Source organism: Typopeltis vanoorti, chromosome 15 (assembly GCF_054136105.1).
Source record: "Typopeltis vanoorti isolate ZY-2024b chromosome 15, IOZ_Tvanoo_1.0, whole genome shotgun sequence".
Classification (NCBI taxonomy): domain Eukaryota; kingdom Metazoa; phylum Arthropoda; class Arachnida; order Uropygi; family Thelyphonidae; genus Typopeltis; species Typopeltis vanoorti.
In genome coordinates this window covers 40,131,677-40,145,775 of record NC_143563.1, presented here as the reverse complement: position 1 = coordinate 40,145,775, position 14,099 = coordinate 40,131,677, and the positions used below count along the sequence as shown (strand labels likewise).

Below are 14,099 nucleotides of genomic sequence, written 5' to 3'. Positions count from 1 at the left end.
TTCCATCATATAATGAACTACTAGAAAGCAAACTTGTAAAATGGGTTTTGCGTACCATGATGTGATGCACATCTTTCTCTCTTCTGATTTTCTCGCCATTTCCTGAATGATCTAAAACTCTTTGGCTTCGTCAGAGCCTCATGGCTTCAATTGCATTTTGTTTCTGACAGTATACTCCTTTTATCAAAGCTTGCAGTCTTCAGTCATTTCGATTATCAAGCTGTTCCAAAACCGGTGTCTCAAAAAAACTCTTCTCGTTGGGTTTCTTCACTGGAGTGGGGAAAAATCTTTGTCAATGTCAATGTGACCAAAGCTTCTTCCTAACAAGTTTGCTATAAGAAAGGTCTCAATTTTTTAAATTCACAGTTATTTGTGAATTTTAAAAGAGTTTTAATATTTTAACTTCGTTATGTTAAAATCCATAACAAGCTTTTGATGTTTTTCAGTACGAGTCTATTCATCTTGACCTAGTTAATAGAAGAACAATGGCGACAGCGAGACAGTATGCATTCAAATTATTCGAAAAATCGATGATAACTGGAGTCCCAGAGATTGTAACAACCGAAAATAATTTTCGAAAAGTTTTGAAGACTTTGATTTTCATTCTTTGCCTCGCAGGATTTATCTATCAGGCAAATGAGTTCGTCTTTTTATTCTTGAAGCACACTTGCTATCCTGAAATCAATCTAGTATTTGAAGACAAAATGGAATTTCCAGCAATTACTCTTTGTAACATGAACGGGTAAGTCGCACTTTACCTTGATTAAACGTAATTTGATTTTGAATATTCCATATATGTTAATTTAAATAATTTACATAATTACTTATAATACGTGACATTTCTAGCGTAGGTGCCGTAGTTGTAATTTATCTCACCGCGTCACGTTTCTTCTCATGGTGCGTAATATTTACAAGTTAGTTTCGTATTTTCCAATAATTCTTCAGGAAATTATTAACTCCTATTATCATAACGATTAACGAATAAATCAGATGAATTTCATATTCATCTGATTTTCCAAAGCATTCTACAAGAAATAAATCGAATTGTATTTATTTTTCAGAATTCGAAGACAAGAATACTGTGAACAAAATCCGGATAAATGTGGCACGCTAATAAAAGACAAACAATTCTGCGAAAATTACCCACATTACTGCACTGATAAAACTGAAAATTTAACGGTAAGCTAATTTATTTATATTCAGTGTGAATTAAATCAGTTCAGCTTTGAACATAATAAGTACGGTTCTCGAGAATGCATTGTTCACTGAGAGTGCAGAAGAGCAAAGTCAGAGAAACTAATGCTATTGGGGTGGATGTAGGTGGATATGCAAGTAGGCACCTATGAGAAGACCGAGTGTAAGAATTACCAAAAAAAAATTAGTATGCATCATGATTTTCCTGATGGATACCAGTGCATCAGGAAAATCATGGAAGAATCTCGGGCGTTGGTTGGTAGTATCTTGGTGAAAGGTATAGTGAGGCATTAGTGAGACTTGACTGACATGGTATAGTTGCGGGGTTAGAATGTGGAGTGAGTATTTTCTGGAGGAATGGAAATAGGATGGGGGGAGGGTATTGCTGATGATAGCAGTCAAACTGCAGCTTAATAGAATAGGAGATCATGAAGACAGGTATTTAGTATTATAGGGCGATTCACCAACACAGATATAGTCTGAAAGGATGAAATATCACTGGACAGAAAAAAATGAAATTTTTTCGTCAACTTAGGAATAATTACTTCAAAAAGCATATGGCATGGAATCCATGTCCATAACTGAAGTGGCTACATTGCCTACGGCTGTGGAGAGTGATCATGTGGTCTTGACTTTAGAGGTTGCGAAGCATGTGGAATTTTCAGTTAAGAAGTTGTGGAAATACAGAGCAGATGATTAAGACAGTCTTGGGAGAGAGCTTGAAGAGGTGTGATTGCAAGAGAATAGGCAAAGGAGTATCTGAAAGAAGCAATGTCAGACTACATACGCAATGTCCGAGGGATGAATCAGGTTGTATTTACATGAATGATTACTACCATTGAGCAAGAGCTATAAAAATGCTGTGGATTGTAATTAGGAGAGGCGATCAGCAAGCTCATGAGTAGTAAGGCTCAGGTACGCGAGATGGCTAGCATAGTGGTGACAAAGGCAAAATCAGATTATCAGAAGAAATTAGCTGAGTAGACCATGACAAATTCCAGTTCTATCGTCATGTGGCAAGTAAAATGAAGAATACCTATTCTGAAGGATAACTTTGATGATTCCTGCTGGTAACGAGGTGATAAAGTCGGACAAAATATTTGAGTTACGGAATGACCAGTTTTCATGGATCTATCGTTCAAGTGAGAATGTTGCTGTAATACATGAGACAGAAATTAATTTTAAGTGCTTACGATAGTGCAAAATCACACTGCAAATACTGTTAGATGTAATATCAGCTCTCGTGTTACAAGAATGAGCAAAGAAATTGGCGTTGCTTTATGCTATGCCTTTTAACTTAAGTCTTAAGTATGGAAAAGCCCGAAAGGAGTAGGAGGAGGGGGGGGGGGATTCCGTTTCATAAATGAGGCCATAATACTACAGTACAAAATTATAGACCACTCAGTACCTTGGGAGTGGCGACAAAAATAACGGAAGATTTCATAAAAGACAATCAGTAACGGGTGAAGACTCTGATAAGATGTGATACACCATGGCCGAAGTGATTATCAATTCAGGGAGGGTTGTGATAGATTTTGTATGGATAGTTTGGGTCTCCCGCAATGAATCTTCGAACTTCATGGCTGTACCTGTGAAGCAATAATAACAATGTTTCTTATAAAAGGATGATTTTTGATTGTTTATTAAAATTATGTTTTGTTGGGATTCCACAGCTCAACACTGATTATTACTCTCTCTCTCTCTATCCTATCCTTTCCATCCGTCCATTACGATGGGTTGAACCTTTCCCCCGCTAACGAGGGGCTTACGACGAATTAATGCCGATTCGTCACTCCTCTGCTACATCCTCTAAGTGCAGTATTCATGACTATAAACCGTGTGTGTTCACACAACCGATTTGCCTTGTTCTGAGGGACGAAAAAATCGAGTTTCCGGAAGAAAACAATCTACTTCCTTATGAGACCTGCTAAATCACTTTTCGTTGAAAGAGCCCAGATGAAGGTTCCTCACGTCACTAACGGTGATCAAACCCAGGTCTTTCTGACCAAGAGCTTCGTCTATATCGACTGAGCTACGGAGGCTCATGATTAGAATGACCATGAATTTGCTATGCTAAGCAGTTCAAGTCCCTTGTACAAATTTAAGAATATGCAGCTATACTTATGTAGCTCTTCCCCTCATAAACAGACGGCTGTCAAAAGAGAGCAACCGCTGCTTCATTTTCATCTTTTTTGTCGGAATAATTCTGACAGAGTGCTTCTTTCCAAAAGAATTGTACAACATCTTCGAGAGAAGAATGTATGTGTGGTGCTATTAAAAATATAAAGACTTATTTTAGATTTTTAGTAAATGTGATATGTGATGGCAAATGGGTGAAGCCATAATACCTAGCCAAGTTACCATTTAGCTAAACGATTCATAATATGTGATCTTTCAGAAAATGGAACAATGCATTAGGCTTCAACAATTAACTGTTTTTTTTTTTTCTCGAAAACAGTATTATGGCATAAAGACAAGATACATGTTAAATTAATGAACAAAATGCGCAGCACTACAAATTAAGCTAGTTTTGAAGTAAAATGGTCAGTGGAGGCTCGTGGCTTGAAATCGTTGGTGTGCTGCAACTTTCGAAATATACATACACACTGTAAGTACAGTGTATACGTATTTGGATAAAATATCAAAATTTTTGTAAAAATGAAAAGAAAAAAAAAATTAAACATGAAAAAATATTGTTTATTATTGATAAAATTATATAGTTTAGTATAATTCAAAATTACTTTAAAATAAAATACATTCCTTTAATTGTAATTAAAGGAAGAGATTTACAATTTTTGGACATTACAATTAAATCCTTTAATTGTAATGTCCAAATATTTAAAGAGACGGAGTAAACACAATAAGCACTACGAACACTCTACTATAGTTCGCCCACTGTTTGTAGATCTCTCCTTGACATTTTGCCAAGAATAGTCGATTCATGCTGAAGGGGAGAAAGAAATGAAGGATGTACGAATTGGTTGCCAACATGCGAAATCACGTGCTTTCTTGTTTGTTGCTGTACTAGTACTAGCTTGATTTTTGTTGTCGCTTTTTTGCATTATTTTTTTATTATTAATTTGTATGATAGATCCAGTACATTCAACAAGTTCTGTTGTTAAACGTTTCAGTAGCTCTTGCAAAAGAATATTGAATAATGTGCTGACATTCTGCGAAAAAAAATCGTCTCCTTATTCCACTTTCTCAAGTCATAAAACGTGCAAGTGCAATTGCGAGAGTATCGGGGTCGACTGCTAAAAGAATTCGTAGGGAATCAAAAGGTGAAGGTAAGCCAAAATTTAAATCTCCTAAAAAAAAAGCCGAAACCGTAGCTTTGAATGATTTTGATGTAGACGTTATAAGAACTATTTACGAATTTTACATGGTCGAGAAAAGAGTGCCAACTGTTCCGAAATTGATTCCTGTGCTTAAATAAAAAATTAATTTTCCTTGGAAAAGAGAAACTTTAAGGAAAATACTTCATTAAATCAGATTTTGTTTTAAAAAGTCCCAGAATAAAAGGAAACTTATCACGGAGCAAAGTGACACTTTTTTATCTAGAACGCAGTATTTACGAGCAAAAAGACGTTTCAGGGAGGAAAAAACCGATTGTGTATCTAGATGAAACTTGAATTGATAGTAATTTAAATTATGGAAAATGTTGGCAGTCTAAAGAAGAATGTGGAGTGCTATAAACCGAAAATGCCTCGCGGCGCATAATAATTTTGTGTGCAGGTGGAGAAATGTGTTTTTTACCGAATTCAAACTTACTATACAAAGCCAATTACCATAGGCAAATGAATTCTACGATCTTCGAAAAGTGAGCTGAAGAAAAACCGATTCCAAACCTTCCTAAAAATGCTGTTGTTATAATTGATAACGCTTCATATCACTCTATTCGATCAAACAAAGTTCCAAATTGGTCTAATAAGAAGCAAGTTCTTATGGATTGGCTCTCTGCAAATAACATTTCTCATTCCCCAGATATTCGAAAAATTGAATTGCTTAATTTGGTCAAAAGATACTCGCCCACAACTAAACTATTTAAATTCGACACAATGCTCAAAGAGCATGGATTTCTAGCGTTGAGGCTACCACCATATCATTGTGATATTAATACTATTGAGTATGTTTGGGCAGAAGTGAAAAGTTTCATTCGCCATCGCAACGTAACTGGAGATATTGACATGTCGAAACTTTTTAAGCTTTCATAACTGGCGATTGAAAGTATTACAGTTCAAAACTGGGGAAAATATTGCTTTCATGTCACCTCATTGGAAAATATGTATTGGGACAGAAACAGAATTATCGACGAATTATGAGAACCTTTGGTGATCAGTTTAAGTGAAAGTGATGGCGATTCGGACACCGATTCAGATGACTCTGAAGATTAAAAGGATTTGATAATGGTATTTTTTTCCAACCTTTTTTTGCATGGGTTTGTTAAAAGAGTCACAACAAGTCATAAATAATTAATTGGTTTAGAACATTAAAGTGTTTCAGTTCTCTCAACTGTAAGTTTAGAATATCTAAGTTCATTTGAAAAATTTTCTGTTTTTCTGTATAATTATTTTTATTTGATAGAAAATTTCTTAAAAATAAACTTAGTTAAATTTTTGTTTTATGTTATACCTTTTTTTAATTTTGTTAATACTCTACATACATTTTTCCAAATGTTATACAAGCAAAATAGTCACACTTTAAAAACTACAATGTTCGTAAAAGAAAAGCTAAATTTTCCGACCTGTAATAATAAACAAACACATCCCAGAAGACAGATTGATGACCCTATTATCGGAATGGATTCTCCTTTTTTCTGACATGCGCAGAAGTGTCGAGGGACCTCTAATCGGTGGGCGAACTATACTGGTGCAAACTGCATGTAAACAACAGTGGAACTGCGCGAGGCACCACGCTAATAGCTCGCATCTCACTATGATGTGCATATGGTTGCGCGCGTAGCAATATGACACCGTGGTAAACACAGTGCTGCTAGCTTCCATCTCCCTCCTAGGTGCTAAAAGATGGATTTTTATTATTTTTATACAAAATAAGAGAACTGTATAGGATTGTTGATGATAAAAAATAAATATTACAAGCAAATATAAATAAATTAATTAACCACGCTACCGGCCAAGACGTCTATAGACGTTCACTTTATCATGGATGCGAAGTGCTTATTAAAATTGTAATACCATTGTTATAACAAGGAAATATATGATGGATACGAAGCGTATGCGGATGCGTATTTGATCCATAACGGCCGGTAAGATGGTTAATATATTTATGTATCGAGAAAAATTGGGGCTGCTGCAGTTCCGTAATATCTATGCACGAGCTGCCCCTGAAAATGGTAAGAAATTATCAATTTTCAGGGTCGGCTTTAAATTAAATTTCTTTAGATTTCTGGAAATTTATCCAAAATAAATTACTCGTTAGAATAAATAATCTAGTAAATCACATTTTCCTGTCAGAATGTTATTAACCAGAATGAGTAGTATACTGACAACGGGGACAATTCAGCAACTCAACTTGACACAGTACATTTCTTTGAATTTTCATTCCTATGTTGTTAAGGAAATCGTGAAAAACCAAACATTTCGGGATGGTGATATGAATATAATTTTAAATAACAGTTTCATATAAGTAAGAGAAAACTAAATATAATTTAGGGAAAAAGCAAAACATCTGATAACATTTAAATTCTAAATACAAGAGAGAGAGTCATGATTGAAAGAGATCCTGTGCAAAGCCAGCTCAACAAATTGAATAATTTGTTAGATCAAACGTATTCCTCAGGTATTGAAAGTTGTATGAAAAAAAGTTGAAACGTCATAATGCTCGTCACCCACGTATTTTTGGCCTTCCTACAGTATACAAATCTGGTTATGTATTAGGTCTAATACTTCATTGTATAGGATCTCCTACTTATTGTTTGGCAAAATATCTTTCAAGACAGAACCTTTACTGGAAATTCATCTCTTATATCAAAAACAGTTTTAACTTCAAAGAAAAAATTAAAGATCTTCATCTTCGAGATTCAGAAATCATTGTTTCATTTCATGCAGTTTCACAGTTTACAAATGTACTACTTCAAGAAATTCTATAGCTTTTGAAAGTAGATTTCCCTAATGACATCATCAATTTATTCAATTTTATTATGAATGTTGGTTATATTACTTTGGCATTATAAATTATTTCAGCAGATCGACGGTACTGTGATGGGTAGACATATATCATCTGCTCTGGCTGATTATTTCATGGAGCGTTTAGAGAATTGGTTTTCTAACCACTTCTCCTCAATCTCGCCCTTTAACTAGGTATTGTAGATGATGTCATTGCAATCTGGTCTCACTCTGGAACAGAACTATTTTGATTTCTGGATAAACTCATTATATGCTCGCATCAAGTTTCACTAATGAACGTCAATCTAACAATAATCTCCTCTTTTTGGATATTTTAATACATCATAACTCTGCTGTTAATACTAGATTTTCTGTTTTACAAGATGCCAACCTTTACAGATAGATGTACCCACGCATTTTTGCATCATCATTGTTTACAGAATTAGGTATTATCAAACACCTTGTACACTGAGCATGCACAATTTATTATTCTGAGTCTTGTCTATTAGAAGAAGGTAAACTTACTCTGTTACTTAATGGATACTGTTAGACCTTGATACAAAAAATATTTGATGATTATCGTCAATATTTCAGATTGCAATCTGATGTTAAAAGGATCAGTGTACCCTACTTTATACGAACATCCCAACCCATAGCAAGGACCCTTCACAGATATAAGTTGTATACCCTTCAAACCATCTCAGAACTTGTCATCGTTAATAATACCAAAGTGGTAGGGTGGTCACTAATCACAAGATCAAGATAAGATAAGGAATCGTGACGTGATTGGCTGATCAGATTATGACGTTATTGTGTGATGACGTCATGGTATTGGAATCTTTGGAATTTCCCTGGGGGAAGATGTGTCAGTGACGTCACGTTGTTTGTTTTGTTCGCGTAGGCATTGTGGGTGTGGTTAGAGATAAGGAATCGTGACATCGTTGGTTGATAAGATGATTGTCGTCATTGTGTGTGACGTCCTGAGTATGGAATTTTCTGGAGAACATGTGTATGTGTGTGTGAAGTCACGTTCTTTGTTTGTGGGTGATGATTAGAGATAAGGAGGTGATTGGTGGGGCAGTTTAAACCAAATAGGGGTAGGGTGAAGCGACGTCAGTGTTCTGGATGTGTGTTGTTATCGATGTAGATAAGTGACGTAATTTGTTAGTTGTAAATAAGTGACGTTATTGTTTTGAATGGAAAAGGAAGATATATTAGTGGATAAGGATTTGTGCCGTGATTGGTGGGACACTATGAACAAATTAGGGGTAGGGTGAATGGAGGAAGCGACATCAGTGTCATGGATGTCTGTTGTTATGAGATGTAGATAAGTAAATGGTTTGTGTATGGAATTGTGGGTGATGGTAGAGATAAAATAGAGTATGGAATGTTTGGAATTTCACTGGGGCCCACATCTGTCAGTAACATCCTGTTGTGTGTTTAGTTCGCGTTTGGTCTTGTGATTGATAGTTAGAGATAAGATATCTTGGAATTTCCCAGGGTAACACACATCCACCATTGACGTCACATTGTGTTTTCGCTTGTCTGTAGTTGGCAGCATGAATTTTCCAGTATCAGTTTGGGGTATTTCATTCCTCAATATGGGAATTTTTAGTTTAGACTCAAGAGATGGCGGCAGCATTTGGACATTTTCTGAATAATTAATTATAGGCAATCACTGGTGTTCCCCTCGAACACGCACTTTTTTTTACTCATATACATAACTCAACCGAATATTTTGATTTGTCTAAAATTTTTTGGCTGTTGGAATTTTTAGTTTAGATTAGAGATGGCAGCAGCATTTAGACCTTTTCTGAATAAGTAATTACAAACTATCATTGGTGTCTTTCCCCCTCAATAGATGAGTATGGGAATTCTTACTTTAGAGTCGAGATGGTGACAGCATTCAGCATACCTTTTCTGAATAATTAATTTCAAACTATCATTTTTGTCCCCCGCTCAAACACACATACATGTAATTAAGGGGATAATACAAATCCCTTGTTGTTCAACTGCCAGTAAGCAAAACTCTATGATCGAGAACTACGAATCTATGAGTTTCATATATACCGAAAAACTATCGGCGAATCCAAGTGTAAATGCACACCAAGGCAACTCGAAGCAAAGGTGGAGCAAGCTCCCTCACTCTCCTTGATATTTTCTCATAATGTAAAAACACAGCCCCTAGGGGATGCCAGAAAAATAGCTGTTTGGCTTTCAATTTATGTTATAATATACAAACACACCTTTATGACATTCGTATAGTAAAGGTATGTAATTTCTTTTCACTTAAACATTGTTATCTTCCAGGTCTACCTACTCACTGATGAGACCTCAAGAAAGGTTGAAACCGGTCTGGTTAGTGACCGCTCCTCATAATGTAATTACAGTATTACATCCCCTAGGGGCTGTGTTTTTACATTATGAGAAAATATCAAGGATAGTGAGGGAGCTTGCTCCACCTTTGCTTCGAGTTGCCTTGGTGTTGTACTACCAAGTGGTCATTTACACTTGGATTCGCCGATAGATTTTCGGTATATATGAAACTCATAGATTCGTAGTTCTCGATCTTAGAGTTTTGGTTACTGGCAGTTGAACAACAAGGGATTTGTATCCCCTTCATTATTATTAAGGATGCCAGAAAAATAGCCGTTTGACATATACATACGTTATTCTTGTCAATAGATGATTATGGGAATATTTAATTAGAGTCAAGAGAGCTGGTCGCAGCATTTATACATTTTTTGAATAATTAATTATATGCTACAACTGGTGTCCCCTCAACATTTAGACATGAAAAGTCATTAATGTATCCCATGATGATACTCTATAATGTATGCACCCTATGATTATTCTTCTGAAAAATTATTCAGTATTAGAATTAGAATTGTGCTTACCAAACACATACGAGCAGTGGTCATTGAAATTACAAATATCACTTGCTATGTTTAAGTTAAACAAAAAAGATCGACTTACTTTCTTTCCAGAATGGAGCATCTTGGAATTAGCGAGGTTTTCTGAAAACAATAGATATTCCAAATTGTTGATTTTTAACCATATATCCACAGCACAACACACACAAAACACACGGGTTGAAATAACGAAAGTTCTGTAAATAACCTGAAAAGCTAGTTCACTTTTGTTCCTTTAGATTTTCAGTCTATTTGGTACTCTTTATTATTTTCCTTCTCCCTGGGATCATGGTATGTTTTTTTTTCCCCCCAAGGTGTTGAGCATAAACTCAGCGTGTCTTTTTCATGACTAATATCCGCCAGCGACCGGTAACTTTGCATCTCTCGATGCAGAGTTTTTGATATGGCTCTCTCTCTCTCTATATATATATATATTTTTTAAATTCATTGGTTATTTTTCTCTATTTTACTTAACTACATATTCTAACCAGAATAACTGACCAAATAAATAAATAAATTGTGTGTGAATCTTAAAGATGTGTCTCATTTCTGGTTGCAATTTTGTTATACCTAGGTGAGAAACAGACAGATGTGATAGCTAATAATGTAATTGTGTCTTTTGAAATGAATAAAGTACAAATGAATTAAATAGTAACACGTTTATTGCTATATCTGTAGATGTCTCCAACAGACTTGTGTATTTGTTCATCAGTTTGTAATTAAAGTGCGACTGTAAGCATTTGGTGATTTAATATTTCAGCAAGGTAATATATGCATTTGTACTTTAAATGAACAAAGAGGTGTGTTGTTTTTGTTGTTGTGTTTTCCACAGTGAAACGTTACTCAGTTATTCTGATTACAAGTTAATATAAAAATCCATAACTTTATACTTTAATGCAATTCTGTTTAATTATTGTAAAAAAAAAAGTGGGGAAACTGACATCCTGTAATTAATAATTTTAGAAAATTGTCTAATGCTGCCTATTGACATTGCTATTGTCAGATATAGCAATAAACGTGTTACTATTTAATTCATTTGTACTTTATTCATTTCAAAAGACACAATTACATTATTAGCTATCACATCTGTCTGTTTCTCACCTAGGTATAACAAAATTGCAACCAGAAATGAGACACATCTTTAAGATTCACACATATCTCAAATAGAACACAGAAGGACTGCGCAAAACATCAAAAGGAAAAATAAATTCACACAAAATTAATTAATTTATTTTAATTTATTTTGCTCAGTTATTCTGGTTACTATATGTAGTTAAACTGAATTTTAAAGTGAAATACAGATAATAACCAATCAATTTGGAAAAAAAAAATATATATATATATATACCTTTGAACATCAGTGCAAATGTTAAATCAGAAGAGTAAGAAACAAACAAAAAAAAATGTGTTTTTCACTTTATTTAATTTCTGTATGTTAGATTTAGATATACAATATTGTGAATAATATTTCAGTCAAATAAAAGGTAACATAGAAATTAACAAAGTACACTACAGAGCTAATATTCATTTGAAATATAAGAAAACCCTAACGAAGTTTTCCAACCTAAACACACGATTTCTCACCTAGGTACAACAAAATTGCCACTGAAAATGAGACTCATCTTTAAGATAACAAAACTAAAAATCTACAGTGGGGGAAAATAAATTCACACACAATTTATTTATTTATTTGCTCAGTTATTCTGGTTAGAATATGTGGTTAACTGAATTTTAAAGTAAAATAGAGAAAATAACCAATGAATTTGAAAAAATATATATAGAGAGAGAGCCATATCAAAAACTCCGCATCGAGAGATGCAAAGTTACCGGTTGCTGGTGGATATTAGTCATGAAAAAGACATGCTGAGTTTATGCTCAACACCTCGGGGGAAAAAACCATAGCATGATTCCAGGGCGAAGGAAAATAATGAAGAGTACCAAACGTAACGAAAATCTAAGGGAACAAAAGTGAACTAGCTTTTCAGGTTATTTACAGAACTTTCATTATTTCAACCCTTGTGTTTTGTGTGTGTTGTGCTGTGGATGTATGGTTAAAAATCAACAATTTGGAATATCTATTGTTTTAATAGATATGAATATCTATTGTTTTAATAGAATGGGGCATCTTGGAACTTGCAAAGAAAACTTCGCTAGTTCCAAGCCCCATTCTGGAAAGAAAGTAAGTTGATCTTTTTTGTTTAACTTAAACATTGCGAGTGATATTTGTAATTTCAATGACCACTGCTCGTATATTTTTGGTAAGCACAATTCTAATTCTAATACTGAATAGTTTTTCAGAAGAATAATCATAGAGTACATATATTGTAGAGTATCACCATGGGATACATTAACGACTTTTCATGTCTAAATATGTGTGGTTGAGGGACACCAGTGATAGCCCATAATTAATTATTCAGAAAATGTCTAAATGCTGCCTCCATCTCTTGAGTCTAAACTAAAAATTCCCATATTGAGGAATGAAATACCCCAAACCGATATTGAAAAATCCGTGATGCCAACTATAGCCAAGCAAAAACAGAACTTGACATCAATGGTGGATTTGTGTTACCCTGGGAAATTCCAAGATAACTTATCTCTAACCCTCACCCATAAAACTCTATGCAAACCAAACACACAACAGGATGTCACTGACAGATGGGGGACCCCAGCGAAATTCCAAACATTCCATACTCTATCTTATATCTACCATCACCCACAATTCCATACACAAACCATTTACTTATCTACATCTCATAACAGCAGACATCCATGACACTGATGTCGCTTCCCCCATTCCCCCTACCCCTAATTTGTTCATAGTGTCCTACCAATCACGGCACAAATCCTTATCCACTAATATATCTTCCTTTTCCATTGAAAACGATAATGTCACTTATTTACAACTAACAAATTATGTCACTTCTCTTCATCTGATAACAACACACATCCAGGACACTGACGTCGCTTCCCCCATTCACCCTACCCCTATTTGGTTTAAACTGCCCCACCAATCACGACACGACTCCCTATCTCTAATCAACACCCACAATGCCATATGCGAAGAAAACAATCATCATGACATCACACACAATGACGACAATCATCTTATCAACCAATGGCATCACAATTCCTTATCTCTAACCATCACCCCTAATGCCAAATGCGAACAAAACAAACAATGTGACGTCACTGACAGATCTTCCCCCAGGAAAATTCCATTCTTTCCAATACCATGACGTCACTCACACAATGACGTCATCATCTTATCAGCCAATCACGTTACGATTCCTTATCTTATCTTGATCTTGTCATTAGTGACCACTGTACTATTTACCTAGTAAAGATACATTATCACCTTTATTATTGTTTGCATTAGACTGGCCATTCTGCTACTATTAGAATCCAAGAATATCAAGATTATAATAAGATTTTGGGATTTCGAAGGTTCAGGCCTTGCTTCTCATGCCATCGACACTAGACACAGAGGTCACTGAAACTATACAAGATGCTACTATGCACTATGTTCAAATTTGATCATCTATTTTTTGAATCATGTGCAGGATTACTCCATCAACCTAATTTTAATCTGGCAGACTATATGCCTATCTCCAAGTTTTAGGAAGTGATTGTGTTTGATTGTTTACAATTTTTAATTAATTAATTATTTATGCCTCTATTCCCATGTCTCTGAACTATAATACTGTTTCCTCCTACTGTTCAGCTACTACCGAGACACGTGATATTAAGCGCATGTTACATTACTCGTTCTTGTATTTAGAATTTCATACATGAGTGGCTTGTTAAAAAAGTCAAAAAATTATGGCGTCGTTGAAGAATGATCTGATTCCTCAGATACCCATTTGTCTTT

General features: G+C 34.9%; 1 long non-coding RNA gene across 1 annotated transcript in view; it reads left to right on the top strand.

Moving 5' to 3' along the window:
• Positions 1-644: 644 nt before the first annotated feature.
• LOC150098677 (uncharacterized) overlaps positions 645-14,099 on the top strand; it is a 33,091-nt gene continuing 19,636 nt past the window's right edge. Inside the window, exons 1-3 of the long non-coding RNA XR_016549442.1 lie at positions 645-742; positions 1,062-1,179; positions 4,329-4,481. This is a non-coding gene — a long non-coding RNA (uncharacterized LOC150098677). The remainder of the gene's footprint in view (positions 743-1,061; positions 1,180-4,328; positions 4,482-14,099) is intronic.